The sequence below is a fragment of the Papio anubis genome, chromosome 1 (genome assembly GCF_008728515.1).
Source record: "Papio anubis isolate 15944 chromosome 1, Panubis1.0, whole genome shotgun sequence".
NCBI lineage: Eukaryota > Metazoa > Chordata > Mammalia > Primates > Cercopithecidae > Papio > Papio anubis.
In genome coordinates, this window is record NC_044976.1 from 117768195 (window position 1) to 117784482 (window position 16288).

At 40.8% G+C, this 16288-nt stretch overlaps 1 pseudogene; it reads right to left on the reverse strand.

Annotated features, from left to right (window-relative positions):
- Window positions 1-1216: 1216 nt before the first annotated feature.
- LOC110740753 lies at window positions 1217-6839 on the reverse strand (annotated as a pseudogene).
- Between the last annotated feature and the right edge of the window lie 9449 nt (window positions 6840-16288).

Consider the following 16288-nt stretch of genomic DNA (forward strand, 5'->3'; position numbering starts at 1 on the left):
AAGACGTTCTAGAGTCCTTGATTGTTCACTCATCCTTCCATTCCTTTGTTCAATAAACATGTATTAAGTTCCCATTATGTCAGATGTGCAAATTCTTATGGTAATAAAAAGATGTAAGAGATATAGTCAGTTTATTTAGTCAAACACTCAACAATATTTGAACATCTGCTCTGTATAAGGTGCTAAAGATCAATAAAGGAGTAGTGCAGTTTAAGACAACACAACAAAAACAAACTCTTGACTCCACTGGCTGTAACACCTTTTTACTGAGATCTTCGTGGCACAACTTCTTGAACAAGTGTTGTTTTTAATAGTCACTCTCTTCACATTTTTCTTCTATTCCTCAACACACAGAAGAAACGTGGGTTGGACTTTGCAGTTGAACTTTCAATGTGTGGAAATTGCTCTTACCAAATTACTTACGATGTTGCCAAAACCAATGATCAATTCTCTTCCTATTGCATTCATGCATCAGCAGCATCCACCATAGTGGACCACGTTCTTCTTGAAATACTTTCTTCACTTGATTTTTACAATGCCATCCCCTCCTAATTTTCCTTCTACCTGCCACCAACTCATACTCAGTATCTTTAGCTGGCCCCTCCTCCTCTGTTCAACCTTTAAATGTTGATATATCTATTCCAGGATTCAGTCTAGAAACTTTTCCTTTTATCCCTGAATATTCTTACACTAGCTTATTTCATCTAGCCCTGGGATTTTAAAAATTATTTTATGCTACTCATGTCCAAGCTGACCTCTCTAAGACTATTGCACAAGGGGTATAATTATTCTAAAGTAACCCAGAAGTTTAATAAGCTGGCCAAGAAGAGGGATTTTCTTTTTCCCAGCATGAGGTACTGTACCTAGTATAGGTCTCTGTAGAATGGGTGGCTTTCTCCCCTAAGAAAAGGAAAACGCTTTGCACGAGCCCCCAAAACTCTAGGTTCTGGGCAGTTGATTTTCCCAAACAATGCTGTGAACAGCTGGCATCTAAATCTAGACTGTTTCACACCAGAAGACTGTGTGTTCCTTCATTGATAAAGCTGTGTCCTTGTGCTAACATGATAAAAAATTATAGTAAGGGAAACTAGTCTTCCTACACTGAAATGCAGACTCACATTGTGAGCCCAGATATTTCCTGACCATTTATGCATCAGTGTAAGATACTTCTATTCTTTTGTTGATTAATAATCTTTGTCAGTTTTCCTAATACGGCTTTTTTTTTTTTTTTTTGGCTGAACGCAGAAGAATGTATTGATGGTACACAGCAAGGTGGGGCTCCCTAGGCCTCTCCCTCTTCAGAGGGTCTGCATGGAAACTGTGAGGAGGGGAGATTCTCATTGTGGTGTGGGACTGAGTGTGGCAGGGACTCCCCAGCAGCTGAGGGCCTCTGTTTTCCTCTCATGCTCTTGCTGGGGCTGGTGGTCCAGGGATCTTACTCTTTGAAGGCCATGTGGGCAATGAGGTCGACCACCCTTTTGCTATAGCCAAATTCATTGTCATACCAGAAAATAAGCTTGAGAAAGTGGTCATTGAGGGCAATACCTGTCCCAGGATCGAAGGTGGAGGAGTGGGTGTCGCAGTTAAAGTCAGAGGAGACAACCTGGTTCTCAGTGTAGCCCAGGATGCCCTTGAAGGGGCCCTCCGATGCTGCTTCAACACTTTCTTGATGTCATCATATGTGGCAGGATTTACACATGGCAGGTCAGGTCCACAACCACCATGTTGGCAGTGGGGACACGAAAGGCCATGCCAGTAAGCCTCCTGTTCAGCTCAGGGATGACATTTCCCATAGCCTTGACAGTGCCAGGAGATGCAGGGATGACATTCTGCAGAGCCCCGCGACTGTCATGGCACAGTTTCCTGGAGGGGCTATCTACAGTCTTCTGGGTGGCAGTGATGATGTGGACCATGGCCATAAGTCCTTCTATGACACCAAAGTTGCCATGGATGACCTTGTCCAGGGGTGCTAAGCAGTTAGTGGTACAGGTGGCATTGCTGATGATCTTGAGGCTGTTGTCATACCTCTCACGGTTCATGCACATCACAGATATGGGGGCATCAGCAGATGGGCAGAGATAACGACCCTTTTGGATCTCTCCTGCAAGTGAACCACAGCCTTCTCTATGGTGATGAAGATGCCGGTGGACTCTATGATGTACTCAAGGCCAGCACCAGCCTATTTGATTTTAGTGGGATCTAGCTTTGGGAAGATGGTGGTGAAATTTGTATTCATGACAAGCTTCCCGTTTTCAGCCTTGACGGTGCCATAGAAATTGCCATGGGTGGAATCATACTGGAACATGTAGCCCATGCAGTTTAGGTCAATGAAGGGGTCATTGATGGCAACGGTATCCACTTTAACAGAGTTAAAAGCAGCCCTGGAGACCAGGCACCCAATACAGCCAAACCCATTGACTCCAGGCTTCACCTTCACTGTGGTGTCTCAGGGATGCGGCTGGCGCTGCACAAGAAAATGTGGCTGTCTGTCGAATGGGAGAAGCAGAGAGCTACAGCTTATTATTTAACCCATAATTATTTAACCCATAATTATTTAACCCATAATTATCATATTGAGAAATTCTTTGTGAACCCTGATGCCAATAGGTGTTGAGTCAGATGGGCATCACTTGACATAGCATGCTGACCTTCCCTGAGCATGTGGACAATTCAGTTGTCTCAGTGTTACTTGTTTAAAAGACTATCATTTTGCCCCATTGAATTTACTTTTGTGAAAATCAGTTGGTCCTATGGTTTTGGCCATTAACTAACACATAAGCAATAATTTCCTCAAAATGGATTATAGGCCTAAATTTAAAGGCCAAACTATATACGTCTTAGGAGAAAACATAGATTAACATACTCAGAAACTTGAGTTAGGCAAAATCCCAATGTTTCCTGGTAGAAGAAAAAAGTTGAAATATGAGTCATGATCAAAACTAAAAATGTTTGCATTTTTAAAGACATCAATAAGATAATGGAAACATAACTCAGAGACTGAGAAAAAAATTTCGAATCATACATACATTTGCTAAAAGATTTGCATCCAAAATATAAAATACACTGACAATTAAATAGCAAAAAGACAAATAAACCAATTTTAAATTGGGCAAAATATTTGAATAGCCACTGCACCAAAAAGGTACGGGAATAGCAAATAAAGCACATGAAAAGATGGTCAGCATCATTGAAATGCAAATCAAAACTACAACGAGACACCACTTCTTACCTACTAGAATGCTATAATAAAAATGAAGGACACTAACAATTGAGGAAGTGAAATAACAATGATGTGAAAAAATTGAAATACTCATGCATTGTTGATGGGACATGCAGCCATGCTGGAAACCAGTTTGGCAGTTTCTTAAAATGTTGAAGATACATTTACCATATGACCTAGCACTTTCACTCCTAGCTGTCTACCCCAAAGGAAAAAACCTATGTCCACACAACACATGAATGTGAATATTCATAGCAGCTTTATCCATAATAGTCCATAGAGTGGAAACACATCAAATATCTATCAACTGATGGAAGAATTAAAAAATGGGAATGATCCATATAATTTAATAGAATTTAGCACCTAAAAAAATTAAATATTGATACATGCTACATCATAGACGAACCACAAAAACATATTAAGCTAAGTGAAAGAAGACAGATACAAAAAAACCACATGTTGTATGATTCCATTTTTATAACATCCAGAAAAGACAAATCTGTAGAGTCAGTAAGTCAATTAGGTGTTGCCTGGAATTGGGGAGTGGGAATAAGGGGTGGTATTGATGAGCATGAGAGATTTCTTAGGAATTGTAGAAATGTTCCAAAACAAGATTGTGATGATGGTCACACAAGTCTAAAATTTTACTAAACATAATTGAACTGTACACTTAAAACAGGTGAATGTTATGATATGTCAATTACACCTCAGTAAAGCTGTTTAAAAACAAAAGAATGTTAGTGGTGTGGCCTTACTGGCCCCTAATCAGTCTTGCTCTTTGTTTCATTTCTTGCTTCCTTTAGTGCTTACACTTATCAGTTCCACTCAGAGACTCCAAGAGACACTGGCTGAAATCTACCAGACTCCAGAACTCTCAACAGCTGAAAGAATGAGTGACCCTCTCCTGAAGGCAATGGGGATTCTTAAGGTGCACTCCAGCATCTGCTATAGGAGGTACACGCACGTGATGCACCTGAGTGGTTTCAGGTAGTGCTCCACACATCTCAGCAAGACCCAGGGCCTGCAGCTAGTTCTGATAGCTTCAGAGAACAAGCTGCTGCATCCTGGGTCACAGGGCCAAGTGCGTTTGAAGCATTGAGTGTCAGATCCCAAGTAGAAGGTGAGTCTACAACACGGGATGAGGTAAAGACCCAGAGTGGGGTTTCAGACCAAATCATTTCTGGAGTACTACTTCCAACAATTGCAGAAAGCATTCTTGTTAAGTGTTTATGGTATGTTCACCAACATACACCATATGCTGCACCATAAAACAAGTCTCAGTATATATCCAAAGATCAAAATCATACAGAGTATATGCTCTGGCCACAATAGTATTTAATTATCAAGGCATAACAATAAGATATCTAGAAAATCCACAACTTTAGAAAACAGGCAACATGCTTCTGATGAACACTTGGGTCAAAGAAGAAATCACAAGGAAATATTTTAAACATCATTAACTGAATGATGATAATCCAGCATTAAAAGGTTGGATACAGCTAACATAGTGTTTACAGAGAAATTTACAACTTTAAATGTCTGTAGTGGAAATGAACAAAGGAGTAAAGTTAATTATCTATGATTTTATCATAAGAATCCTGAAAAAGAAGAGTAAAATAAACCCAAAGTTAATAAATGTAAGTCAATGAAAAAATAATGAAAATCATGAAATAGAAAAATGAACAAACAGTAGAGACAATCAATGGTCAATTTTTCTGTACTCCATGCACAAAACCTACGAGGTAGATTCGGGGAAGAGCAGAAAGATAACAGAGAGCAGGCAGAAAATCTTTCTGGAGTGAAGGAAATGATCTATATCTTCTTTTGGGTAGTACTTAAATGGGCATATATGACTGTCAAGGTTCACTGACACTGAACACTTGAGATCTGGGCATTGTAATGCATATAAATTACCTCTCAATTTTTTAAAATAGAAGAAAGTGTCTTGGGGAGATTATGATGGAGATATTTGGGCAGTTCTGGGGCATAGGCTTCAAAAGCACTTACAGCATCTTCAGTTCAGGAATTTGCTAAGAATTGTTTTGCAGGCAAAAATATGGGATAAGTTCAAACATCTATGATAAAAGTCATTGTGGCATGCAACTAAAAATCCCTACTCTTGTGGTACAGGCCATATCATTAAGTGGTTATCACTAGAGAGCTTTCCTTCAATGATGTTCTTCATCTAGGAACCCAGAGCTCTCCAGGGGAAAATGGCAATTGAAGTTTTGGATATACTGAGTTCGAAAGAAAGTCATCCCCATGAAGCTTAGTGATTGGAGCTGTCACCATTGCAAATTTCTAAATTTTGCAAGATAGCAGCAACATTTCAAACGATACTCTGACAGAGGAGATAATGGGCTAACGTAGATTTCCCTCCAGATGTATTTATTGTACAAGAACAAAATTCACATTTCACTGGGAGATTTCTCCCAGTCTAGATTAAGATCACAGGTTGCAGATCCCAGACAGCTGGTATCAACTGGTCAGTGTCCTGTTAAGGCTAAACCCAAGACTCTTTATCACACGGCAGCATTAAGATTGGATTTCTCCTATTGTTCCTGGGAAGAACTAGATATAGCCTATTCAGTATTCTTCTGAGATAAGGGATCCTGCAGGAGGAGAGAGCAATGAGTATGTGGCCAGAGTACAAACTGACACAACCTGGGCCAGAAGCCACAGTGCATAAAGCTTCAGCCCTGCCACAGGGGATGAGGTGACCAGCACCCTGATTACTCTGTTCACCTTTTAACAATCTAACAAATGGCTAGAGCTTTTGCATTTTTTTTTTCAACTACCATGGCAGTGGTGGGGACATGGAATTTTTGCAAAACAGAGGGTGGAAGAAAAAAAGGGATCTGTGTGAATATATAAGCATTTGACCACCCTTCTTAGTCCCCTCCTGGGTCACCCTAATCAGATCTGCTCTCCAGCATTTTCTGTTTCCTGGCAAGGGTTTCCTGCTACTTTGGATTGGCCATGACGGGCTGGAGCTGCCTTGTGACAGGAGCAGGAGGGTTTCTGGGTCAGAGGATCATCCGCCTCTTGGTGAAGGAGAAGGAGCTGAAGGAGATCAGGGCGTTGGACAAGGCCTTCAGACCAGAGCTGAGGGAGGAATTTTCCAGTAAGTAAACTTGAGTCATGGGTGAGTGGCTCCATCTTAAACCCTCCATGCATGTTGGGAGGTGGACCTTGTCTAGCAAGTTATGGAACGTTGTAGTCAAATCAAAGCCAATCCCATATCCACAGTAATCACAAAAGAAATATTAAATAGTATAAAATGGCATAGTGGGAAAGATACTGGATGTGATCTCTGGAGACTGGATTCTGACCCTGACCCAGAATTGAGAGGCAGCCGCCTCAGCCTCCACGCATTTTTTCTTCTCATCTAAAAAAAAAAAAAAATCCCACATCAATTCTCTTTCTTGTCTACAACTCATTTGTTCTGAGGCATTTTGTCTTGCCAATTGCTATGCAACATTCACAAAAACCACCATTTACCTGGAGACCTCACCAGTGAGTCCCTGTCTGTCTAGACTTCCCCAGGCTTTGTTTTGTTTTGTAGCATCCTTAGCATCTTTAGTGAAGGCAAAATAAAAGGAAATGGAAAAAAAAAAAAGATGAGTGTGTAAGTGTATGTGTGCATGTGTGTGACAGAGAGAGACAAATGAGGGGGAGAATCACAAAGAGAGAATGAGAAAGACAGAGTGAGAGAGAGAGACAGCATCAGTGAGAGAGAGAGAGTGCACACAAGTGCACAGCACAGAGCAGAGACAGAGTAAGAGGCAGTATGAGGCCAGACATGCCTCATTTAGATTTCACATATATGGCCTTTTAAAAAACCATTTGTCTCTGTTATCACCAAAATAAATTGACAACAGAATTTGAAGGAGGAACTTCTTATGCAAATAGACCCAAGAGGGAGTTAGAAGAGGGGTCACAGGCCAGACGCGGTGGATCACGCCTGTAATCCCAGCACTTTGGGAGGCCAAGGTGGGCAGATCACGAGGCCAGATGTTTGAGACCAGCTTGGCCAACATGGTGAAACCCTGTCTCTACTAAAAATACAAAAATTAGCTGGGCGTGGTGGCGTGCCCCTGTAATCTCAGCTACTCAGGAGGCTGAGGCAGGAGAATCACTTGAACCCAGGATGTGGAAGTAGCAGTGAGCCAAGATCACGCCACTGCACTCCAGCCTGGGTGACAGAGCGTGTCTCCATCTCAAAAAAAAAAAAAAAAAAAGTAAAGAAAAGAAAGGAAAAAGAAGTGGGGTAACATCCAACTGAACTAAGAACTCATCAAGGTGCAGAAACATAGTGTGACTTGCCAAGAACATCTGCTTAATGTGTAACAGAGCTGAGACAAGAGCTTCATCCAGAGGCTTCATCACTTGGCCCTGGAGCTGATACTTGGCAAAACAGGTCTTCAGTCTCTTCTTTTGCCTCCATGTGTGTCCCAAACCAATTCCCTGTCATCTTCCCCGACCCAAAGGATTGGGGGGACTGTGTGTCTACATGTGGGCTCTGGCTGCCCAGAGGGTCCTGCCCTGTGCACAGAGAAGCCCCCCATTGACCGCACTCTGGGACCACACCCAACAATCTACTCTTTTTTCACTCTTCTCTGACCTCTGCAAATGTCCCATTTCCTCCGCTCTCTGTTTTAATGGTGTCTTTGATAAACAAATATTAATGCACAACCAATATTAAATGTTTGTAATCCTTGTGTCTCAGCAATATTTGCAATCTAGCATCTGATATCAGGAAAAAAGCAATGCTCAGCCTAGAGGAGCAGTTCCCCTATAGTGAAAATGCAGGGGGCATAATGGATGGGCAGGGGTCTGTATGAAGATAAAACAGAGAATCATTTCAGTGTTCTTTCTGTGCCAGGCACTGTGCTAAAGGTTTTGCATGTGCTGACTCATTTACTGTTCATAACAACCTTATGAGATTGGTAATATTATTAGCCTTATTTCTTACAGATGATGAGACAGAGAGGTTAATCAGCTTGTCCAAGGTGTCTCAGTTAGATTATGGCAAAGCTGGATTTGAACCTAGACAGTCTAGTGCAGCTTCTGTGCTCTTAAGCTGTAGTTGTCTAGCAGCTTCTCTAGACCTCCCTCTAGCTCAAGTCATGCCATAAAAGCAACTGCATTTAGTCTACATAAAACACTTGCCAAGTCCACAGTGCCTTGGAGAAGGAGGAAGCTATGGCTTCATCAACAAAGTCCCCTTTCCTGGTCCTTCTAGATCCCTGCAAACTCACTGGGGAAGAGTCCTTTTCTCTCTGCTTTGGAGTTCTTCTGCTTTGACATAGCAATTCCTTTTAGCTAGTCTTTCTGAAGTTGGCAGCAAAGAAGCAGAGGAAGGGAGTAGGAAGGGCAGAGGTGGAAAAACAATCAGAGAAAATTCCACTCTCAGGCTGTTAGCCACCTCCTCCCCAGCAGCCTCTTTCCTACCTCCCCCCACTGCAGGGCCTTCTTAGAGTTGCCTGACAAAGAGAAGGGTCTGGAAGTAGACAAAACATGGCAGAGGCATCAGGAGAGCAAATAGTCCTGCTTGTACCCCAGGAAGGAATTTCTCCAGCCTTGAATTTTTCACTCTGAATTTTACTATCACTGTTCTTTAGCCTTTGTTGCCAGTTTCAGTTAAACTGGCTTATTCTTACTCTTTCTCAGAAAAGTTGATTCTAAACAGCCAGTCCTGCACCTGGGGTACAGGGTACAAAAATGACAGGTGGGATGGGCAGATTTGAGCCTTCACTAGAAGCCTGACCTTAGGTCTCTCCTTAACCTCTCTCAGCCTCAGTTTCTTCACCAATAAAGTGGGACTCAGAATAGCTACCTCATGAGATAGAGATAAAAGGAAAGAAGCAAGCTGTGGGCTGTAGGCAGATTATAAAGCACAAATGAGTATAGAGTGTTTATCTGAGCTCCATGTAGCATGGTGTTCATTTTGTGGCTAATTCCAGGTGACAACTTTGCTGGCAGCATCACTACCTGTGGATTTCAGAGGAGCCTGAAAACATTGATGTTGTAACCACTGCCCCTGGCTAGACAGCTGGGATGTTAGTTCATCGGTGGCTAACTCATGGTCAGCATCTCTATCTGCTTTTGATGCTATTTAATAAGAGTTTTTAACAAAATTAATCATTTCAATGAAATTCTTTCATTCATAATTCATCACTTTATCATTTTATCTGTAATTCCTGAGTCATGGCTCCACTCTCCTCCCAGTTGCCCAAGCAGGAAACTGTGGGGGTAACTTTATCTTCCCCTTTTCCTCTCAGCCCAGCTCCAGTAGGTACCAGGACCTTCAAGGTAAGGTCTGAAATTCCAGTCTGGTGTATCTCTCCCCTCCTCTGCTTCCACTGCTGGACCCTGCCTCCAGCCCTCATCTAAACCTTGGCACAGACATTCCGATTAATCTCTTGATCACCTGAATTTCTCATATCCCCTATACCAGTCCATTTTATATCCTCAAGCCAAGGTTAACTTCCTGCATCACAACTCTGCTTCTGTTTCTTTCTTTTTTTCTTATTTTTTTTCTTGAAACAGTGTTTTGCTCTGCTATCCAGGCTGGAGTGCAGAGACATAATCTTGGCTCACTGCCATCTTCACCTCCTGGGCTCCATCCATCCTCCTGCCTCAGCCTCCCAAGTAGCTGAGACTATAGGCACTATAGCCCGGGTAATTTTTGTACTGTTAGTAGAGACAGGGTTTCACCACATTGTCCAGACTGGTCTCAACTTCCTGGGCTCAAGCAATCCACCCGCCTCAACCTCCCAAAGTGCTGGCTGGAATTACAGGGGTGAGCCACCGTGGCCAGTCTGTTTTTCTACTTCTTTTACATATAATTAATAGGTTTTATTTGGTATGATGCCAGAGACCCAAAATCATTATTCCTGGTTACATATAGAATTAAATTAAAATATTTTCCTCTTATACACAACTCTCTATAATCACCTTACTCCCCTTAAGAAATATGGTGAGCTTCCCATGGCTCTAGCAATGCTTATATTCCAAGCACACTTGACAACGCACTGTTCAGATTAGTTTCCTGGAATGATTGCTCTTTCCCAATCAACCGCTACGCATGCTGATTTCTGTGCCTTTGTTTACTTGTTCCTTTTATGGAATGTACACCCTCCACTCTAACACCCCTACTCTAACCATCCTTGAACACCTATGAAACATCACCTTTATCAGAAAACTTCCTAGCCAGATCCAGAAATCCTTGCAATGACCTGACCCATGTTGATACGAAGCTCCAGAACAAGACCAAGCTGACAGTGCTGGAAGGAGACGTTCTGGATGAGTCATGCCTTAAAAGAGCCTGCCAGGACGTCTCGGTCGTCATCCACACCACCTCTATCATTGATGAATTCTGTGTCACTCACAGAGAGTCTATCATGAAAGTCAATGTGAAAGGTATAGTATCCTGGGGAGGCGATGGAGCAATGTGGGAAAATGAGAATCAGAAAGAAGGACGGGATGGAAAGAGAAGTTTCTCCACTGAACACCTGCTGTACTCTGGGCCAAGTGCCTTTGCTGATCACTACCAACTAGGGAGTTCAAGACTGCTAACTTTAGTTTTTTAGATGATAAAACTAGGGCTAAGAGATGACAAGTAACTTGTTCCAGGTTCCCCCAGGTAAGTAAGTAAGTAGGAGAGTTAGACTTTAAACTCACTCCTGTGTGACTCCAAAGACTGTGGAAGCTCTTTCAACTGTGGGTAGAAGTGCAAAGGGGAGTGAGAGTGATGGAGGAGGACAAAGTGGGCCTTTCATGCTTTATTCTGTATACCCCTGTACCACTGGTTTAAAAAAATAAGCATGCAGGCCTGGCGCGGTGGCTCACGCTGTAATCCCAGCACTTTGGGAGGCCGAGGTGGGCGGATCACTTGAGGTCAGGTGTTCGAGACCAGCCTGGCTAACACGGTGAAACCCAGTCTCTACTAAAAATACAAAAAATTAGCCTGGCATGGTGGTGGGTGCCTGTAGTCCCAGCTACTTCGGAGGCTGAGGCAGGAGAACCGCTTGATCCCGGGAGGCAGAGCTTGCAGTGAGCTGAGATCACATCATTGCACTCCAGCCTGTGCAAAAAGAGCGAAATTCCGTCCAAGAAAAAACAAACAAACAAACAAACAAAAAACTCTCCTGAGAAGTAACATTTTTAGATTTATTTTATTTTCCTACTGTTGTCATGGATACCTGGTAGCTCCGAGTTCAATATTATGTATAATCATAGAAGACAACTTTTCTGTTACAGAACAATTATTTCTGTGATTCCAGCCTTCCCATATGTGGTACCAGATTTGTATTTTACTTTTTTGTCCTATACATTCTATTATTTCTGGCTATTGCCTTAAACACCTTTCAGAAGTAGGATATGTTTGAGTTATAACAAAAAAAATCACATTTCTCTCCACAAGAGATAACCTACTCCTGGTGATGTTGAACCTTTTCCTGCTGGAAAGAATGGAGTATTCAAAAGGTGACAATCTGACCAGAGATAAGCACACGAGCTTTCAACACAGACTGGGGATGAAGTCCCGGCTTTGCCCCCATGATTTGGGGGTAATTTAACTCACCTTGGTAAGCCTCAATCTCTAGTTCTACAAAATGGTGATAATAGAACTAAGATATTATTACAAAGTTGAGAGAGTGAAATGAGAACTATGTAAGGCACTGTTCCTATTTGGTTCAATAAACATCACTTCTTAGAAACGGTGTCCATATCATGTGGTCAAAGGACCACCCCGTTCCCCCCGCCACCTAATTCCTTGTAAGGCCACCCGGATAGTACAAATTTCAGCTCAGGGCTCTTTCCATATTGCAGTGCTTTCTCTAAACTGACTGTGAAGATCATCAGATTTAGAGATGAAAGGGCTTTGTAGGTTGCAAAGAGAGATAAAGACAAACATAGGCCATCTCCAGCTAAGCGGAGCAGAAATAGGGTGCTCATATTCACCTTCTCTGCTTGTGCCTCTCCCTATAACCTCTGCAGCCCCCATGACGATCCTTGGGATGACCTGTCTTCAAGCAGTCCTCCAGCCCCAGAAGCGGGGCAGTAACAGAGCATTATCTTCAAAGGGATATTTATGAGAACACCTTGAAGGAGCAGAGGGACTGTTCAGAACAGGCTCTCAGGTAGAACTCTACTGCTGGCCTCTCTTGTTCCAGGGCCATGGCTGTGACGGTCAGCACCTCACCAAAGCACAGGCACCTGCTGCATGTGGAGCCTTTCCCAATGTCTGAGGGGCTCACACTCATTTGAGGGGCCACGGAGGGAGACGGACACACACCATCCCCCATTTTCATTCCTCTTGAGCTTCCCCCTATCAAGGTACCAACCAGATGCTGCCAAATGTATAAGTTCCAAACACGTTAATATATCCTTGGTTAAAACTTTAGTTGAAAACACAGCATGCGGCTGGGCATGCTGGCTCACACCTGTAATCTCAGCACTTTGGGAGGTCGAGGCGGGTGGATCACCTGAGTCCAGGAGTTCGAGATCAGCCTGGGCAACATGGCGAAACCCTGTCTCTACTAAAAATACAGAAATTAGCCAGGCAAGGTGGCGGGCGCCTGTAATCCCAGCTACTCGAGAGGCTGAGGCAGGAGAATCGCTTGAACCCGGGAAGCAGAGGTTTCAGTGAGCCAAGACTGTGACACTGCACTCCAGCCTAGGTGACAGAGTGAGACTCTGTCTCAAAACAAAAAACAAACAAAAAAGAAAGCAGCATACAAAATAAGATCATGAAAAACCTAAAAAGGAGCAGTCGACATAAACAGCTTTGAAATGCAATCTCCTGGGCTAACATTATCCGTTGTTGTGACAAAAAGGAAGTTACAGATTAATTAAAAAATTGTAACAATGACTACAACATTCCTGAGGTGGGGCAAAGACCCCCTTTGTATTAGATATATGCATATTCTCATTCTTGTTAGCATAAAATTTATTCCTAGATTAATTTTTTCTGCAAGAAGTTTTCTGAAATATTTCACTAAATTTAAAAATAATTGTTGTGAAATGTAACACTTCATCTCAGGATTCACAGCTTGTATGTACATTTGTAGTAATAAACTACACTTACTAAAAAGGTATGTTAGAGAAAATAGACTGCCCTAGAAAACAGACCTTGCTCATCAGTCTTACATATTTTTTGCTTTGATTACTTTGATCTTGTTAAAAACAATCCAGCTAGCCTGTAAGTTCTGGACATAAGGGTTTTTTTTTAATTTTTTATTTTTTTTACTTTTTATTTTTTAGCTTTCATCACTTTATTGTTAACCAATGAATATTAGAATATTATCCAAAATTAGAGATATAATTGTAACTTAATTGTACAACACAAAATTATGCTAATGGTAAAAGCCTACTGGGATTTACCAAATACTCATTAGTGTATTTTTACCTGGACTATATGAATATGTGCTTGCAACTCCTAATGATAAGTTGTAATTGGTTTGATCTCTATGAAAATCCATATTGCAAATGGTTCTTGTTTAGAAAAATTCACTCAGCCTTAAAAATGGATTAAGTCCATTTTAAACCTAATCTACAAATAGATCATAAGCAGCAAAATATAACTGATAATTTTTCAATACTGTATCAAACTGATATAGCTATGGTAGTGCACATAATTCAAAATGAGGAAAATTAACAAAAATCCAATGAAAGTTCAGGTTTTTATCTGTTATGGCAATTGCTTTAAAGTGAACATTTATGTTTCAAAACATGAATAGTACGGTCCACCATCCATTCCTTTGATGTACTGCAAGTAGGAACATTCTCTTCCATAGGATTCTGAAGCATGTGCACAAACATGGTACAACAGTCACTTCAAGGTTAATGAGCTATGTTTTGTCCTACAACGTTCAAAAAATATGTTAAACGCAACCTTTCCTTTTCATAATGTCTGTCCAGATTAATCCTTTTAAAGTCAGCAAAATCAAAAAAGCACAAGAGACATTTTCAGACACAAGTTGAATCTACTGTGCATAAAAAGGTTTAATAAAATGGCAATTTTAATAGATAAATGTAAATTTGAGTGTGTAATACCAAATGGAAAGTAGCTGAACCACACAGAGAAAACAAGGCTTTACATATCTCCAAATTTAGCTGTTTTACAATAAACAACGTATTAGAACATGTGAATATTAGAACCTCCTCCCAACTGGAAAGATTTCTTCAGTAAGATATAAATGAAATTAATATAAACTAAAATTATAATTTCTAAAATAGAATTAACAAACCAAATTTAAGCATCTTTAATTAGAGATTGAAAAAAAAGAAGCACAGTGATCTAGAAACCAAATATACTGATTATGTAACTATCATATCAGGGTTCGGTGATCGTGGGTTAATCACGCGCCGCGTCGCGCGCCGCGCCGCCGTCGCGCTGCGTGCAAAATATCGCCAGCGAAAATCGCGCGCGCTCATGCCGTCATCGCGCGCGGCATCGCGCTTGCATCATCATCGCTTCATCGCGCGCCGCGCGCTTGCCCGGCATTGCGCCGCAATCGCGCGCCGCCGCCGGAAAACTTACCACTGCCACCACCACCACCTTCCATCCATTCCCTCCAGGTACAATCTTAATACAAGTAAGAATCCCACAGTTGACTCGAAAGGCAGTTAAGGAGGTAGCACTCTAGATATTCTGAGGGGAAAATAAAATATCAAAGTACTGCTTGATGATTGAGGCTATCATTATGAATTATAAAACATATAGCTACACACTCCACTGTGTTTGAAGAACCAGTCATTGCCGGTGTAGTAGTGAGGTAGTATTGTTGTCCCCTCCTCGAGACTGATGTTTTTATATGCTGCCCTTCCAGAAAGGTCCAAGTTTTAAAAAATAATTAAAATCAGTTACCAACAAATGTATATTTTCTTTTATTAATCATTTGTTTTTTTTAAATAAGTCTAGAAAAGAACGAAACTTTTAAAATCTTGCAGACGCTGTTTCATCAATAAACTCTCCTAGGGAACTACTACTGTCTGAACCTCACGTGAAATGGTAGGCAAGAAAAAGCCATCAAAGGATTACAGGGGAATAAAGCCTCCAATCCAATGTAGTATTAGAATGACTGTGATTAAGAAAGCCAGCAAATATCAAATATCAATGAGTAATTAGAATTTGATTTAAACAAACTAACCACCTGCTGTACATACATTATTAAATATTCTAATCTCTTTCCTGATTCATAGGGTATATTCTACATGATAATCCAAAGGCCTTTGTCCACTGTGCTTTCACTACCATCATTTTAGCACTGACTGATCTGTATGATGAAGTGATTATGGCCATTTTAAATTGTCTTTTAAATAAAGTCCTTTTTCTCTTTTTGAATGGTATATATATATATATATAATACATATTATATTTTTTAAAATGTATGTGGAGACCAATGAAGTATATTAACTTCAATATTTTTCTTTAATGAGAATATGATATTGCATATTTGAGACAACGTTTTAACATATAGATTATATCTATTTTACTAATGCTCACTTTAATAGATAAAACCCAAGTTGGACAGCCACAGATTGTGTAAAATTTAGAATTATCTACTCAAATAACAAGTCACCAAATAAAAATCAAATAAAATGTTAATAAAAGTGTATTCTTATTTATGTTTAGGGGGATGGGATGCATTTTACACCACTAAGCCACATGTTTCTGTTTAAGGTTTATAAATTACACTGAAATAAGCAATCTTTCATATTGAGAGATTCAAATTGTATTAAATTTAAAATGTTCATTGATTTGAGCATTGAGAACATCAGGTGATTAACCTAATGATGCTTTTAAGGAGAAACAAGTGAAACACTTCATAATCCTTGGTAGTGGCACTAAACCACGTTCACATTCGTTAATAGGAGAAACATAGATCAGAAGTAGTTGTTCATAGTTGAATTAATTTACATGTTATCTACTGAATTAGACTTATTATGGCAACCTAAAATAACAGCACAGATTAGCTCTCAAAAGACAATGAGTTTATTTAAACAAAGGTTGCAAACAGGAATGCACTGGGTATAGCAAGTCATAGGTACATCTGAGAG